The 16,262-nt window shown below is 40.6% G+C and overlaps 8 non-coding genes across 8 annotated transcripts; all 8 read right to left on the reverse strand.

Moving 5' to 3' along the window:
- Positions 1-305: 305 nt before the first annotated feature.
- On the reverse strand, positions 306-523 carry LOC142132586 (small nucleolar RNA U3). The gene has a single exon (XR_012686588.1). It is a non-coding gene; the product is annotated as a small nucleolar RNA U3 (small nucleolar RNA).
- A 1,963-nt stretch (positions 524-2,486) lies between these two features.
- LOC142132587 (small nucleolar RNA U3) lies at positions 2,487-2,704 on the reverse strand. Its single transcript, XR_012686589.1, has one exon. It is a non-coding gene; the product is annotated as a small nucleolar RNA U3 (small nucleolar RNA).
- A 1,958-nt stretch (positions 2,705-4,662) lies between these two features.
- LOC142132599 (small nucleolar RNA U3) lies at positions 4,663-4,880 on the reverse strand. Its single transcript, XR_012686600.1, has one exon. It is a non-coding gene; the product is annotated as a small nucleolar RNA U3 (small nucleolar RNA).
- Positions 4,881-6,841: 1,961 nt separating this feature from the next.
- LOC142132600 (small nucleolar RNA U3) lies at positions 6,842-7,059 on the reverse strand. Its single transcript, XR_012686601.1, has one exon. It is a non-coding gene; the product is annotated as a small nucleolar RNA U3 (small nucleolar RNA).
- A 1,948-nt stretch (positions 7,060-9,007) lies between these two features.
- Positions 9,008-9,225, reverse strand: LOC142132588 (small nucleolar RNA U3). The gene has a single exon (XR_012686590.1). It is a non-coding gene; the product is annotated as a small nucleolar RNA U3 (small nucleolar RNA).
- Positions 9,226-11,188: 1,963 nt separating this feature from the next.
- Positions 11,189-11,406, reverse strand: LOC142132619 (small nucleolar RNA U3). Its single transcript, XR_012686618.1, has one exon. It is a non-coding gene; the product is annotated as a small nucleolar RNA U3 (small nucleolar RNA).
- A 1,962-nt stretch (positions 11,407-13,368) lies between these two features.
- On the reverse strand, positions 13,369-13,586 carry LOC142132589 (small nucleolar RNA U3). The gene has a single exon (XR_012686591.1). It is a non-coding gene; the product is annotated as a small nucleolar RNA U3 (small nucleolar RNA).
- Positions 13,587-15,550: 1,964 nt separating this feature from the next.
- On the reverse strand, positions 15,551-15,768 carry LOC142132597 (small nucleolar RNA U3). The gene has a single exon (XR_012686598.1). It is a non-coding gene; the product is annotated as a small nucleolar RNA U3 (small nucleolar RNA).
- Positions 15,769-16,262: the final 494 nt, after the last annotated feature.

A 16,262-nucleotide genomic window follows, 5' to 3' on the forward strand; every position in this document is an offset into this window, starting at 1 on the left:
ATATGCTGTAAAAGAAATATTGGAAAAAACATGGTCCTCGTCTTACTCTATCAACAAGTTTTCCCATTCCTCAATGATTTTTAGATATCTTTGGCTCACTACAACAGAAGCACATAACCCAGGTTCTCTCAGCTGCACCAATCTCAGGCCAGATGACCAAAGTAGCTTGTCCTTATTAAAAAAAACATTTCTAATATCATAAGACAGAACTTTACAAAAACAACAGCAAAGCAAATCCAGCTATACTGAAATCTCAGCTTAAGTTCTTTCATAACATTCTTTGTTGTTAACAATTCAGAAACCCAACCACTCAGCTGGTGATTTCACTCCTCTACTCTTCCACAAAGGAAAAGAGAAACAGTCATCAAAAGCAGATAGTAGCTACCATAAAGCAGCACTACAAGCTCACTTCACATTCAAGAGAAATCACTAAAACTCTTCCTCATGGTTGGTGAGTCTGTACACTTTAGAGCACATTTCCATATGTATAAACTATAGAAATGATCCCTGAAAGTATAGTCTTAAAAAACTACTCTTCCATTAAGACACCAGCTGACATGGCAGCCTTTTTAATATTATAGCGATTTTTAACGTTTTTCGTGTTGAATTTCTAGTTTTATATTTTGGATGGTGATAAAGAATACTGCATTTATATTTAGAACCAACAATGTTCTCAACTGAATTTAATGAATATTTTGTTCTACTTTTGAGCACTCATTTGCTTATTTGTCATGGTGAAGTCGGAAGGGGATTTAGCTACTATCTTACAGACATGAAGTGCAGGGAGCCTATGCGGTCCTTCCATAGATGGCCACATGGCATACTACTCACAGTGGTCGCATAATCTATTCAGCTGTAGTACAATATTCTATGAATGAATGATGTGGCCGCCTATGCACAGACTACATATGGTGTCTACCATGGCAGCCCCCCCCACACACACACACACTGGGTAAACACAAAACAAAAACAAAAAAGTTAAAATAAAACTTGAAGAAGCAAAAAAAATATAAAAAAGTTGGTGATCTGCAGTGCAGCCCGGGCAGGGGCAGGCTGGGTTCGGGGGCCGGGAGGCATCTCCCCCTTGGGTCGGTCCCATAGAGGGCTACTTTGGGCTGGGTCACTGGGCCACCTGCATTTTTTTCCTTTAAGAGGATCCTAATTGGCTGCTGAATCGAGTCTTGTCCCCTGAGCTAAAATTTGCCAGCCCTCCCCTGGGCCCAGGCCCCCTGGCATGCCAGAGCCCTGGTAGTTAGTACCCTACCCCCATCAGCATCCCTGGTCATATCTTGTTCCTAATGTCTTGAATTGTACCAGAAAGTATGAATGATTATGTTTTACGGTGTATTGTGCTTACAGCTTCGCTGCAACGTAATACATTTGAACGTAATGTATTGTATGTTTTCTGTACCTTTATACAAAATAAAGATACATATTCAATCAAAAATTGTAAATCAATATTTGGCAGGTGTGGGTCTCAAATTGTTTGAAATTATCCAAAAACAAATTCCGGTACAATTACAATGAAATACAGATCCGAATTAAAATAGTAAGCACTAAAAACATTCATAATGGGAAAGAAAACTATGTATGGGCTGGAAGCTTGTGAGAAGGGCCCTTTAACCTCTCATACAAGTAACGCCATCATACTCCCAACAAGCAGAGGCGCGCAAACAATGCAACATAAAATGTTTTGATAACCTAATACCAACAAATTGCTTCCCCAGTTACATTTTTTTTTATTTTTTTTATTTCCTCTTATATATTGACAGCCTGGGATCATGCTTTCGGGTCACTGAGCGCAAAAAATGTGTAAAAACACAAAAAAGTGCACAGGGTGCGGAACATCAAGCCCTCCTTAAAAGTGGAAGGTCCCCTTTATCTCCAACACCAAAAGGGGTCTTTTGGCCCCCCTTCACCGCAAAGCTCGGTGGTGTCCCTTTAGCCCTGGGTTTTGTCGAAGGTTTCCCCAGGGCAACTGAACTTTTGCCGCCCCCTTGAAAAGGGGAACCTCAGGCCACACCTCTACCCTAGATTGTGGTGAGGAGCTCATAGGGTCATCTGCACCCACCAATCTGTAAAATTCAAAAACAACAGTTGAGGTGACAAACCAAAGAGATGAATAAATAAGTAAGTGCAGAGCAAGTATGGCCCCAGTCTAATGGACAGGCTATTACAAAAATATGCTGTAAAAGAAATATTGGAAAAAACATGGTCCTCGTCTTACTCTATCAACAAGTTTTCCCATTCCTCAATGATTTTTAGATATCTTTGGCTCACTACAACAGAAGCACATAACCCAGGTTCTCTCAGCTGCACCAATCTCAGGCCAGATGACCAAAGTAGCTTGTCCTTATTAAAAAAACCATTTCTAATATCATAAGACAGAACTTTACAAAAACAACAGCAAAGCAAATCCAGCTATACTGAAATCTCAGCTTAAGTTCTTTCATAACATTCTTTGTTGTTAACAATTCAGAAACCCAACCACTCAGCTGGTGATTTCACTCCTCTACTCTTCCACAAAGGAAAAGAGAAACAGTCATCAAAAGCAGATAGTAGCTACCATAAAGCAGCACTACAAGCTCACTTCACATTCAAGAGAAATCACTAAAACTCTTCCTCATGGTTGGTGAGTCTGTACACTTTAGAGCACATTTCCATATGTATAAACTATAGAAATGATCCCTGAAAGTATAGTCTTAAAAAACTACTCTTCCATTAAGACACTAGCTGACATGGCAGCCTTTTTAATATTATAGCGATTTTTAACGTTTTTCGTGTTGAATTTCTAGTTTTATATTTTGGATGGTGATAAAGAATACTGCATTTATATTTAGAACCAACAATGTTCTCAACTGAATTTAATGAATATTTTGTTCTACTTTTGAGCACTCATTTGCTTATTTGTCATGGTGAAGTCGGAAGGGGATTTAGCTACTATCTTACAGACATGAAGTGCAGGGAGCCTATGCGGTCCTTCCATAGATGGCCACATGGCATACTACTCACAGTGGTCGCATAATCTATTCAGCTGTAGTACAATATTCTATGAATGAATGATGTGGCCGCCTATGCACAGACTACATATGGTGTCTACCATGGCAGCCCCCCCCACACACACTGGGTAAACACAAAACAAAAACAAAAAAGTTAAAATAAAACTTGAAGAAGCAAAAAAAATATAAAAAAGTTGGTGATCTGCAGTGCAGCCCGGGCAGGGGCAGGCTGGGTTCGGGGGCCGGGAGGCATCTCCCCCTTGGGTCGGTCCCATAGAGGGCTACTTTGGGCTGGGTCACTGGGCCACCTGCATTTTTTTCCTTTAAGAGGATCCTAATTGGCTGCTGAATCGAGTCTTGTCCCCTGAGCTAAAATTTGCCAGCCCTCCCCTGGGCCCAGGCCCCCTGGCATGCCAGGGCCCTGGTAGTTAGTACCCTACCCCCCATCAGCATCCCTGGTCATATCTTGTTCCTAATGTCTTGAATTGTACCAGAAAGTATGAATGATTATGTTTTACGGTGTATTGTGCTTACAGCTTCGCTGCAACGTAATACATTTGAACGTAATGTATTGTATGTTTTCTGTACCTTTATACAAAATAAAGATACATATTCAATCAAAAATTGTAAATCAATATTTGGCAGGTGTGGGTCTCAAATTGTTTGAAATTATCCAAAAACAAATTCCGGTACAATTACAATGAAATACAGATCCGAATTAAAATAGTAAGCACTAAAAACATTCATAATGGGAAAGAAAACTATGTATGGGCTGGAAGCTTGTGAGAAGGGCCCTTTAACCTCTCATACAAGTAACGCCATCATACTCCCAACAAGCAGAGGCACGCAAACAATGCAACATAAAATGTTTTGATAACCTAATACCAACAAATTGCTTCCCCAGTTACATTTTTTTTTATTTTTTTTATTTCCTCTTATATATTGACAGCCTGGGATCATGCTTTCGGGTCACTGAGCGCAAAAAATGTGTAAAAACACAAAAAAGTGCACAGGGTGCGGAACATCAAGCCCTCCTTAAAAGTGGAAGGTCCCCTTTATCTCCAACACCAAAAGGGGTCTTTTGGCCCCCCTTCACCGCAAAGCTCGGTGGTGTCCCTTTAGCCCTGGGTTTTGTCGAAGGTTTCCCCAGGGCAACTGAACTTTTGCCGCCCCCTTGAAAAGGGGAACCTCAGGCCACACCTCTACCCTAGATTGTGGTGAGGAGCTCATAGGGTCATCTGCACCCACCAATCTGTAAAATTCAAAAACAACAGTTGAGGTGACAAACCAAAGAGATGAATAAATAAGTAAGTGCAGAGCAAGTATGGCCCCAGTCTAATGGACAGGCTATTACAAAAATATGCTGTAAAAGAAATATTGGAAAAAATATGGTCCTCGTCTTACTCTATCAACAAGGTTTCCCATTCCTCAATGATTTTTAGATATCTTTGGCTCACTACAACAGAAGCACATAACCCAGGTTCTCTCAGCTGCACCAATCTCAGGCCAGATGACCAAAGTAGCTTGTCCTTATTAAGAAAACCATTTCTAATATCATATGACAGAACTTTACAAAGACAACGGCAAAGCAAATCCAGCTATACTGAAATGTCGGTTTAAGTTCTTTCATAACATTCTCTGTTGTTAACAATTCAGAAACCCAACCACTCAGCTGGTGATTTCACTCCTCTACTCTTCCACAAAGGAAAAGAGAAACAGTCATCAAAAGCAGACAGTAGCTACCATAAAGCAGCACTACAAGCTCACTTCACACTCAAGAAAAATCACTAAAACTCTTCCTCATGGTTGGTGAGTCTGTACACTTTAGAGCACATTTCCATATGTATAAACTATAGAAATGATCCCTGAAAGTATAGTCTTAACAAACTACTCTTCCATTAAGACACCAGCTGACATGGCAGCCTTTTTAATATTATAGCGATTTTTAACGTTTTTCGTGTTGAATTTCTAGTTTTATATTTTGGATGGTGATAAAGAATACTGCATTTATATTTAGAACCAACAATGTTCTCAACTGAATTTAATGAATATTTTGTTCTACTTTTGAGCACTCATTTGCTTATTTGTCATGGTGAAGTCGGAAGGGGATTTAGCTACTATCTTACAGACATGAAGTGCAGGGAGCCTATGCGGTCCTTCCATAGATGGCCACATGGCATACTACTCACAGTGGTCGCATAATCTATTCAGCTGTAGTACAATATTCTATGAATGAATGATGTGGCCGCCTATGCACAGACTACATATGGTGTCTACCATGGCAGCCCCCCCCCACACACACACTGGGTAAACACAAAACAAAAACAAAAAAGTTAAAATAAAACTTGAAGAAGCAAAAAAAATATAAAAAAGTTGGTGATCTGCAGTGCAGCCCGGGCAGGGGCAGGCTGGGTTCGGGGGCCGGGAGGCATCTCCCCCTTGGGTCGGTCCCATAGAGGGCTACTTTGGGCTGGGTCACTGGGCCACCTGCATTTTTTTCCTTTAAAAGGTTCCTAATTGGCTGCTGAATCGAGTCTTGTCCCCTGAGCTAAAATTTGCCAGCCCTCCCCTGGGCCCTGGCCCCCTGGCATGCCAGGGCCCTGGTAGTTAGTACCCTACCCCCCATCAGCATCCCTGGTCATATCTTGTTCCTAATGTCTTGAATTGTACCAGAAAGTATGAATGATTATGTTTTACGGTGTATTGTGCTTACAGCTTCGCTGCAACGTAATACATTTGAACGTAATGTATTGTATGTTTTCTGTACCTTTATACAAAATAAAGATACATATTCAATCAAAAATTGTAAATCAATATTTGGCAGGTGTGGGTCTCAAATTGTTTGAAATTATCCAAAAACAAATTCCGGTACAATTACAATGAAATACAGATCCGAATTAAAATAGTAAGCACTAAAAACATTCATAATGGGAAAGAAAACTATGTATGGGCTGGAAGCTTGTGAGAAGGGCCCTTTAACCTCTCATACAAGTAACGCCATCATACTCCCAACAAGCAGAGGCGCGCAAACAATGCAACATAAAATGTTTTGATAACCTAATACCAACAAATTGCTTCCCCAGTTACATTTTTTTTTATTTTTTTTATTTCCTCTTATATATTGAAAGCCTGGGATCATGCTTTCGGGTCACTGAGCGCAAAAAATGTGTAAAAACACAAAAAAGTGCACAGGGTGCGGAACATCAAGCCCTCCTTAAAAGTGGAAGGTCCCCTTTATCTCCAACACCAAAAGGGGTCTTTTGGCCCCCCTTCACCGCAAAGCTCGGTGGTGTCCCTTTAGCCCTGGGTTTTGTCGAAGGTTTCCCCAGGGCAACTGAACTTTTGCCGCCCCCTTGAAAAGGGGAACCTCAGGCCACACCTCTACCCTAGATTGTGGTGAGGAGCTCATAGGGTCATCTGCACCCACCAATCTATAAAATTCAAAAACAACAGTTGAGGTGACAAACCAAAGAGATGAATAAATAAGTAAGTGCAGAGCAAGTATGGCCCCAGTCTAATGGACAGGCTATTACAAAAATATGCTGTAAAAGAAATATTGGAAAAAACATGGTCCTCGTCTTACTCTATCAACAAGGTTTCCCATTCCTCAATGATTTTTAGATATCTTTGGCTCACTACAACAGAAGCACATAACCCAGGTTCTCTCAGCTGCACCAATCTCAGGCCAGATGACCAAAGTAGCTTGTCCTTATTAAGAAAACCATTTCTAATATCATATGACAGAACTTTACAAAAACAACAGCAAAGCAAATCCAGCTATACTGAAATCTCAGCTTAAGTTCTTTCATAACATTCTCTGTTGTTAACAATTCAGAAACCCAACCACTCAGCTGGTGATTTCACTTCTCTACTCTTCCACAAAGGAAAAGAGAAACAGTCATCAAAAGCAGATAGTAGCTACCATAAAGCAGCACTACAAACTCACTTCACATTCAAGAGAAATCACTAAAACTCTTCCTCATGGTTGGTGAGTCTGTACACTTTAGAGCACATTTCCATATGTATAAACTATAGAAATGATCCCTGAAAGTATAGTCTTAACAATCTACTCTTCCATTAAGACACCAGCTGACATGGCAGCCTTTTTAATATTATAGCGATTTTTAACGTTTTTCGTGTTGAATTTCTAGTTTTATATTTTGGATGGTGATAAAGAATACTGCATTTATATTTAGAACCAACAATGTTCTCAACTGAATTTAATGAATATTTTGTTCTACTTTTGAGCACTCATTTGCTTATTTGTCATGGTGAAGTCGGAAGGGGATTTAGCTACTATCTTACAGACATGAAGTGCAGGGAGCCTATGCGGTCCTTCCATAGATGGCCACATGGCATACTTCTCACAGTGGTTGCATAATCTATTCAGCTGTAGTACAATATTCTATGAATGAATGATGTGGCCGCCTATGCACAGACTACATATGGTGTCTACCATGGCAGCCCCCCCCACACACACACACACACTGGGTAAACACAAAACAAAAACAAAAAAGTTAAAATAAAACTTGAAGAAGCAAAAAAAATATAAAAAAGTTGGTGATCTGCAGTGCAGCCCGGGCAGGGGCAGGCTGGGTTCGGGGGCCGGGAGGCATCTCCCCCTTGGGTCGGTCCCATAGAGGGCTACTTTGGGCTGGGTCACTGGGCCACCTGCATTTTTTTCCTTTAAGAGGATCCTAATTGGCTGCTGAATCGAGTCTTGTCCCCTGAGCTAAAATTTGCCAGCCCTCCCCTGGGCCCAGGCCCCCTGGCATGCCAGGGCCCTGGTAGTTAGTACCCTACCCCCATCAGCATCCCTGGTCATATCTTGTTCCTAATGTCTTGAATTGTACCAGAAAGTATGAATGATTATGTTTTACGGTGTATTGTGCTTACAGCTTCGCTGCAACGTAATACATTTGAACGTAATGTATTGTATGTTTTCTGTACCTTTATACAAAATAAAGATACATATTCAATCAAAAATTGTAAATCAATATTTGGCAGGTGTGGGTCTCAAATTGTTTGAAATTATCCAAAAACAAATTCCGGTACAATTACAATGGAATACAGATCCGAATTAAAATAGTAAGCACTAAAAACATTCATAATGGGAAAGAAAACTATGTATGGGCTGGAAGCTTGTGAGAAGGGCCCTTTAACCTCTCATACAAGTAACGCCATCATACTCCCAACAAGCAGAGGCGCGCAAACAATGCAACATAAAATGTTTTGATAACCTAATACCAACAAATTGCTTCCCCAGTTACATTTTTTTTTATTTTTTTTATTTCCTCTTATATATTGAAAGCCTGGGATCATGCTTTCGGGTCACTGAGCGCAAAAAATGTGTAAAAACACAAAAAAGTGCACAGGGTGCGGAACATCAAGCCCTCCTTAAAAGTGGAAGGTCCCCTTTATCTCCAACACCAAAAGGGGTCTTTTGGCCCCCCTTCACCGCAAAGCTCGGTGGTGTCCCTTTAGCCCTGGGTTTTGTCGAAGGTTTCCCCAGGGCAACTGAACTTTTGCCGCCCCCTTGAAAAGGGGAACCTCAGGCCACACCTCTACCCTAGATTGTGGTGAGAAGCTCATAGGGTCATCTGCACCCACCAATCTGTAAAATTCAAAAACAACAGTTGAGGTGACAAACCAAAGAGATGAATAAATAAGTAAGTGCAGAGCAAGTATGGCCCCAGTCTAATGGACAGGCTATTACAAAAATATGCTGTAAAAGAAATATTGGAAAAAACATGGTCCTCGTCTTACTCTATCAACAAGGTTTCCCATTCCTCAATGATTTTTAGATATCTTTGGCTCACTACAACAGAAGCACATAACCCAGGTTCTCTCAGCTGCACCAATCTCAGGCCAGATGACCAAAGTAGCTTGTCCTTATTAAGAAAACCATTTCTAATATCATATGACAGAACTTTACAAAAACAACAGCAAAGCAAATCCAGCTTACGTTCTTTCATAACATTCTCTGTTGTTAACAATTCAGAAACCCAACCACTCAGCTGGTGATTTCACTCCTCTACTCTTCCACAAAGGAAAAGAGAAACAGTCATCAAAAGCAGATAGTAGCTACCATAAAGCAGCACTACAAGCTCACTTCACATTCAAGAGAAATCACTAAAACTCTTCCTCATGGTTGGTGAGTCTGTACACTTTAGAGCACATTTCCATATGTATAAACTATAGAAATGATCCCTGAAAGTATAGTCTTAACAATCTACTCTTCCATTAAGACACCAGCTGACATGGCAGCCTTTTTAATATTATAGCGATTTTTAACGTTTTTCGTGTTGAATTTCTAGTTTTATATTTTGGATGGTGATAAAGAATACTGCATTTATATTTAGAACCAACAATGTTCTCAACTGAATTTAATGAATATTTTGTTCTACTTTTGAGCACTCATTTGCTTATTTGTCATGGTGAAGTCGGAAGGGGATTTAGCTACTATCTTACAGACATGAAGTGCAGGGAGCCTATGCGGTCCTTCCATAGATGGCCACATGGCATACTTCTCACAGTGGTCGCATAATCTATTCAGCTGTAGTACAATATTCTATGAATGAATGATGTGGCCGCCTATGCACAGACTACATATGGTGTCTACCATGGCAGCCCCCCCACACACACACACACTGGGTAAACACAAAACAAAAACAAAAAAGTTAAAATAAAACTTGAAGAAGCAAAAAAAATATAAAAAAGTTGGTGATCTGCAGTGCAGCCCGGGCAGGGGCAGGCTGGGTTCGGGGGCCGGGAGGCATCTCCCCCTTGGGTCGGTCCCATAGAGGGCTACTTTGGGCTGGGTCACTGGGCCACCTGCATTTTTTTCCTTTAAGAGGATCCTAATTGGCTGCTGAATCGAGTCTTGTCCCCTGAGCTAAAATTTGCCAGCCCTCCCCTGGGCCCAGGCCCCCTGGCATGCCAGGGCCCTGGTAGTTAGTACCCTACCCCCATCAGCATCCCTGGTCATATCTTGTTCCTAATGTCTTGAATTGTACCAGAAAGTATGAATGATTATGTTTTACGGTGTATTGTGCTTACAGCTTCGCTGCAACGTAATACATTTGAACGTAATGTATTGTATGTTTTCTGTACCTTTATACAAAATAAAGATACATATTCAATCAAAACTTGTAAATCAATATTTGGCAGGTGTGGGTCTCAAATTGTTTGAAATTATCCAAAAACAAATTCCGGTACAATTACAATGAAATACAGATCCGAATTAAAATAGTAAGCACTAAAAACATTCATAATGGGAAAGAAAACTATGTATGGGCTGGAAGCTTGTGAGAAGGGCCCTTTAACCTCTCATACAAGTAACGCCATCATACTCCCAACAAGCAGAGGCGCGCAAACAATGCAACATAAAATGTTTTGATAACCTAATACCAACAAATTGCTTCCCCAGTTACATTTTTTTTTATTTTTTTTATTTCCTCTTATATATTGACAGCCTGGGATCATGCTTTCGGGTCACTGAGCGCAAAAAATGTGTAAAAACACAAAAAAGTGCACAGGGTGCGGAACATCAAGCCCTCCTTAAAAGTGGAAGGTCCCCTTTATCTCCAACACCAAAAGGGGTCTTTTGGCCCCCCCTTCACCGCAAAGCTCGGTGGTGTCCCTTTAGCCCTGGGTTTTGTCGAAAGTTTCCCCAGGGCAACTGAACTTTTGCCACCCCCTTGAAAAGGGGAACCTCAGGCCACACCTCTACCCTAGATTGTGGTGAGGAGCTCATAGGGTCATCTGCACCCACCAATCTGTAAAATTCAAAAACAACAGTTGAGGTGACAAACCAAAGAGATGAATAAATAAGTAAGTGCAGAGCAAGTATGGCCCCAGTCTAATGGACAGGCTATTACAAAAATATGCTGTAAAAGAAATATTGGAAAAAACATGGTCCTCGTCTTACTCTATCAACAAGGTTTCCCATTCCTCAATGATTTTTAGATATCTTTGGCTCACTACAACAGAAGCACATAACCCAGGTTCTCTCAGCTGCACCAATCTCAGGCCAGATGACCAAAGTAGCTTGTCCTTATTAAGAAAACCATTTCTAATATCATAAGACAGAACTTTACAAAAACAACAGCAAAGCAAATCCAGCTATACTGAAATCTCAGCTTAAGTTCTTTCATAACATTCTCTGTTGTTAACAATTCAGAAACCCAACCACTCAGCTGGTGATTTCACTCCTCTACTCTTCCACAAAGGAAAAGAGAAACAGTCATCAAAAGCAGATAGTAGCTACCATAAAGCAGCACTACAAGCTCACTTCACATTCAAGAGAAATCACTAAAACTCTTCCTCATGGTTGGTGAGTCTGTACACTTTAGAGCACATTTCCATATGTATAAACTATAGAAACAATCCCTGAAAGTATAGTCTTAACAAACTACTCTTCCATTAAGACACCAGCTGACAGGGCAACCTTTTTAATATTATAGCGATTTTTAACGTTTTTCGTGTTGAATTTCTAGTTTTATATTTTGGATGGTGATAAAGAATACTGCATTTATATTTAGAACCAACAATGTTCTCAACTGAATTTAATGAATATTTTGTTCTACTTTTGAGCACTCATTTGCTTATTTGTCATGGTGAAGTCGGAAGGGGATTTAGCTACTATCTTACAGACATGAAGTGCAGGGAGCCTATGCGGTCCTTCCATAGATGGCCACATGGCATACTACTCACAGTGGTCGCATAATCTATTCAGCTGTAGTACAATATTCTATGAATGAATGATGTGGCCGCCTATGCACAGACTACATATGGTGTCTACCATGGCAGCCCCCCCCCCACACACACACTGGGTAAACACAAAACAAAAACAAAAAAGTTAAAATAAAACTTGAAGAAGCAAAAAAAATATAAAAAAGTTGGTGATCTGCAGTGCAGCCCGGGCAGGGGCAGGCTGGGTTCGGGGGCCGGGAGGCATCTCCCCCTTGGGTCGGTCCCATAGAGGGCTACTTTGGGCTGGGTCACTGGGCCACCTGCATTTTTTTCCTTTAAAAGGTTCCTAATTGGCTGCTGAATCGAGTCTTGTCCCCTGAGCTAAAATTTGCCAGCCCTCCCCTGGGCCCTGGCCCCCTGGCATGCCAGGGCCCTGGTAGTTAGTACCCTACCCCCCATCAGCATCCCTGGTCATATCTTGTTCCTAATGTCTTGAATTGTACCAGAAAGTATGAATGATTATGTTTTACGGTGTATTGTGCTTACAGCTTCGCTGCAACGTAATACATTTGAACGTAATGTATTGTATGTTTTCTGTACCTTTATACAAAATAAAGATACATATTCAATCAAAAATTGTAAATCAATATTTGGCAGGTGTGGGTCTCAAATTGTTTGAAATTATCCAAAAACAAATTCCGGTACAATTACAATGAAATACAGATCCGAATTAAAATAGTAAGCACTAAAAACATTCATAATGGGAAAGAAAACTATGTATGGGCTGGAAGCTTGTGAGAAGGGCCCTTTAACCTCTCATACAAGTAACGCCATCATACTCCCAACAAGCAGAGGCGCGCAAACAATGCAACATAAAATGTTTTGATAACCTAATACCAACAAATTGCTTCCCCAGTTACATTTTTTTTTATTTTTTTTATTTCCTCTTATATATTGACAGCCTGGGATCATGCTTTCGGGTCACTGAGCGCAAAAAATGTGTAAAAACACAAAAAAGTGCACAGGGTGCGGAACATCAAGCCCTCCTTAAAAGTGGAAGGTCCCCTTTATCTCCAACACCAAAAGGGGTCTTTTGGCCCCCCTTCACCGCAAAGCTCGGTGGTGTCCCTTTAGCCCTGGGTTTTGTCGAAGGTTTCCCCAGGGCAACTGAACTTTTGCCGCCCCCTTGAAAAGGGGAACCTCAGGCCACACCTCTACCCTAGATTGTGGTGAGGAGCTCCTAGGGTCATCTGCACCCACCAATCTGTAAAATTCAAAAACAACAGTTGAGGTGACAAACCAAAGAGATGAATAAATAAGTAAGTGCAGAGCAAGTATGGCCCCAGTCTAATGGACAGGCTATTACAAAAATATGCTGTAAAAGAAATATTGGAAAAAACATGGTCCTCGTCTTACTCTATCAACAAGGTTTCCCATTCCTCAATGATTTTTAGATATCTTTGGCTCACTACAACAGAAGCACATAACCCAGGTTCTCTCAGCTGCACCAATCTCAGGCCAGATGACCAAAGTAGCTTGTCCTTATTAAGAAAACCATTTCTAATATCATATGACAGAACTTTACAAAAACAACAGCAAAGCAAATCCAGCTATACTGAAATCTCAGCTTAAGTTCTTTCATAACATTCTCTGTTGTTAACAATTCAGAAACCCAACCACTCAGCTGGTGATTTCACTCCTCTACTCTTCCACAAAGGAAAAGAGAAACAGTCATCAAAAGCAGATAGTAGCTACCATAAAGCAGCACTACAAGCTCACTTCACATTCAAGAGAAATCACTAAAACTCTTCCTCATGGTTGGTGAGTCTGTACACTTTAGAGCACATTTCCATATGTATAAACTATAGAAATGATCCCTGAAAGTATAGTCTTAACAATCTACTCTTCCATTAAGACACCAGCTGACATGGCAGCCTTTTTAATATTATAGCGATTTTTAACGTTTTTCGTGTTGAATTTCTAGTTTTATATTTTGGATGGTGATAAAGAATACTGCATTTATATTTAGAACCAACAATGTTCTCAACTGAATTTAATGAATATTTTGTTCTACTTTTGAGCACTCATTTGCTTATTTGTCATGGTGAAGTCGGAAGGGGATTTAGCTACTATCTTACAGACATGAAGTGCAGGGAGCCTATGCGGTCCTTCCATAGATGGCCACATGGCATACTTCTCACAGTGGTCGCATAATCTATTCAGCTGTAGTACAATATTCTATGAATGAATGATGTGGCCGCCTATGCACAGACTACATATGGTGTCTACCATGGCAGCCCCCCCCACACACACACACACTGGGTAAACACAAAACAAAAACAAAAAAGTTAAAATAAAACTTGAAGAAGCAAAAAAAATATAAAAAAGTTGGTGATCTGCAGTGCAGCCCGGGCAGGGGCAGGCTGGGTTCGGGGGCCGGGAGGCATCTCCCCCTTGGGTCGGTCCCATAGAGGGCTACTTTGGGCTGGGTCACTGGGCCACCTGCATTTTTTTCCTTTAAGAGGATCCTAATTGGCTGCTGAATCGAGTCTTGTCCCCTGAGCTAAAATTTGCCAGCCCTCCCCTGGGCCCAGGCCCCCTGGCATGCCAGGGCCCTGGTAGTTAGTACCCTACCCCCCATCAGCATCCCTGGTCATATCTTGTTCCTAATGTCTTGAATTGTACCAGAAAGTATGAATGATTATGTTTTACGGTGTATTGTGCTTACAGCTTCGCTGCAACGTAATACATTTGAACGTAATGTATTGTATGTTTTCTGTACCTTTATACAAAATAAAGATACATATTCAATCAAAAATTGTAAATCAATATTTGGCAGGTGTGGGTCTCAAATTGTTTGAAATTATCCAAAAACAAATTCCGGTACAATTACAATGAAATACAGATCCGAATTAAAATAGTAAGCACTAAAAACATTCATAATGGGAAAGAAAACTATGTATGGGCTGGAAGCTTGTGAGAAGGGCCCTTTAACCTCTCATACAAGTAACGCCATCATACTCCCAACAAGCAGAGGCGCGCAAACAATGCAACATAAAATGTTTTGATAACCTAATACCAACAAATTGCTTCCCCAGTTACATTTTTTTTTATTTTTTTTATTTCCTCTTATATATTGACAGCCTGGGATCATGCTTTCGGGTCACTGAGCGCAAAAAATGTGTAAAAACACAAAAAAGTGCACAGGGTGCGGAACATCAAGCCCTCCTTAAAAGTGGAAGGTCCCCTTTATCTCCAACACCAAAAGGGGTCTTTTGGCCCCCCTTCACCGCAAAGCTCGGTGGTGTCCCTTTAGCCCTGGGTTTTGTCGAAGGTTTCCCCAGGGCAACTGAACTTTTGCCGCCCCCTTGAAAAGGGGAACCTCAGGCCACACCTCTACCCTAGATTGTGGTGAGGAGCTCATAGGGTCATCTGCACCCACCAATCTGTAAAATTCAAAAACAACAGTTGAGGTGACAAACCAAAGAGATGAATAAATAAGTAAGTGCAGAGCAAGTATGGCCCCAGTCTAATGGACAGGCTATTACAAAAATATGCTGTAAAAGAAATATTGGAAAAAACATGGTCCTCGTCTTACTCTATCAACAAGGTTTCCCATTCCTCAATGATTTTTAGATATCTTTGGCTCACTACAACAGAAGCACATAACCCAGGTTCTCTCAGCTGCACCAATCTCAGGCCAGATGACCAAAGTAGCTTGTCCTTATTAAGAAAACCATTTCTAATATCATAAGACAGAACTTTACAAAAACAACAGCAAAGCAAATCCAGCTATACTGAAATCTCAGCTTAAGTTCTTTCATAACATTCTCTGTTGTTAACAATTCAGAAACCCAACCACTCAGCTGGTGATTTCACTCCTCTACTCTTCCACAAAGGAAAAGAGAAACAGTCATCAAAAGCAGATAGTAGCTACCATAAAATAGCACTACAAGCTCACTTCACATTCAAGAGAAATCACTAAAACTCTTCCTCATGGTTGGTGAGTCTGTACACTTTAGAGCACATTTCCATATGTATAAACTATAGAAATGATCCCTGAAAGTATAGTCTTAACAAACTACTCTTCCATTAAGACACCAGCTGACAGGGCAACCTTTTTAATATTATAGCGATTTTTAACGTTTTTCGTGTTGAATTTCTAGTTTTATATTTTGGATGGTGATAAAGAATACTGCATTTATATTTAGAACCAACAATGTTCTCAACTGAATTTAATGAATATTTTGTTCTACTTTTGAGCACTCATTTGCTTATTTGTCATGGTGAAGTCGGAAGGGGATTTAGCTACTATCTTACAGACATGAAGTGCAGGGAGCCTATGCGGTCCTTCCATAGATGGCCACATGGCATACTACTCACAGTGGTCGCATAATCTATTCAGCTGTAGTACAATATTCTATGAATGAATGATGTGGCCGCCTATGCACAGACTACATATGGTGTCTACCATGGCAGCCCCCCACACACACACTGGGTAAACACAAAACAAAAACAAAAAAGTTAAAATAAAACTTGAAGAAGCAAAAAAAATATAAAAAAGTTGGT

Source organism: Mixophyes fleayi, unplaced genomic scaffold (assembly GCF_038048845.1).
Source record: "Mixophyes fleayi isolate aMixFle1 unplaced genomic scaffold, aMixFle1.hap1 Scaffold_362, whole genome shotgun sequence".
NCBI lineage: Eukaryota > Metazoa > Chordata > Amphibia > Anura > Limnodynastidae > Mixophyes > Mixophyes fleayi.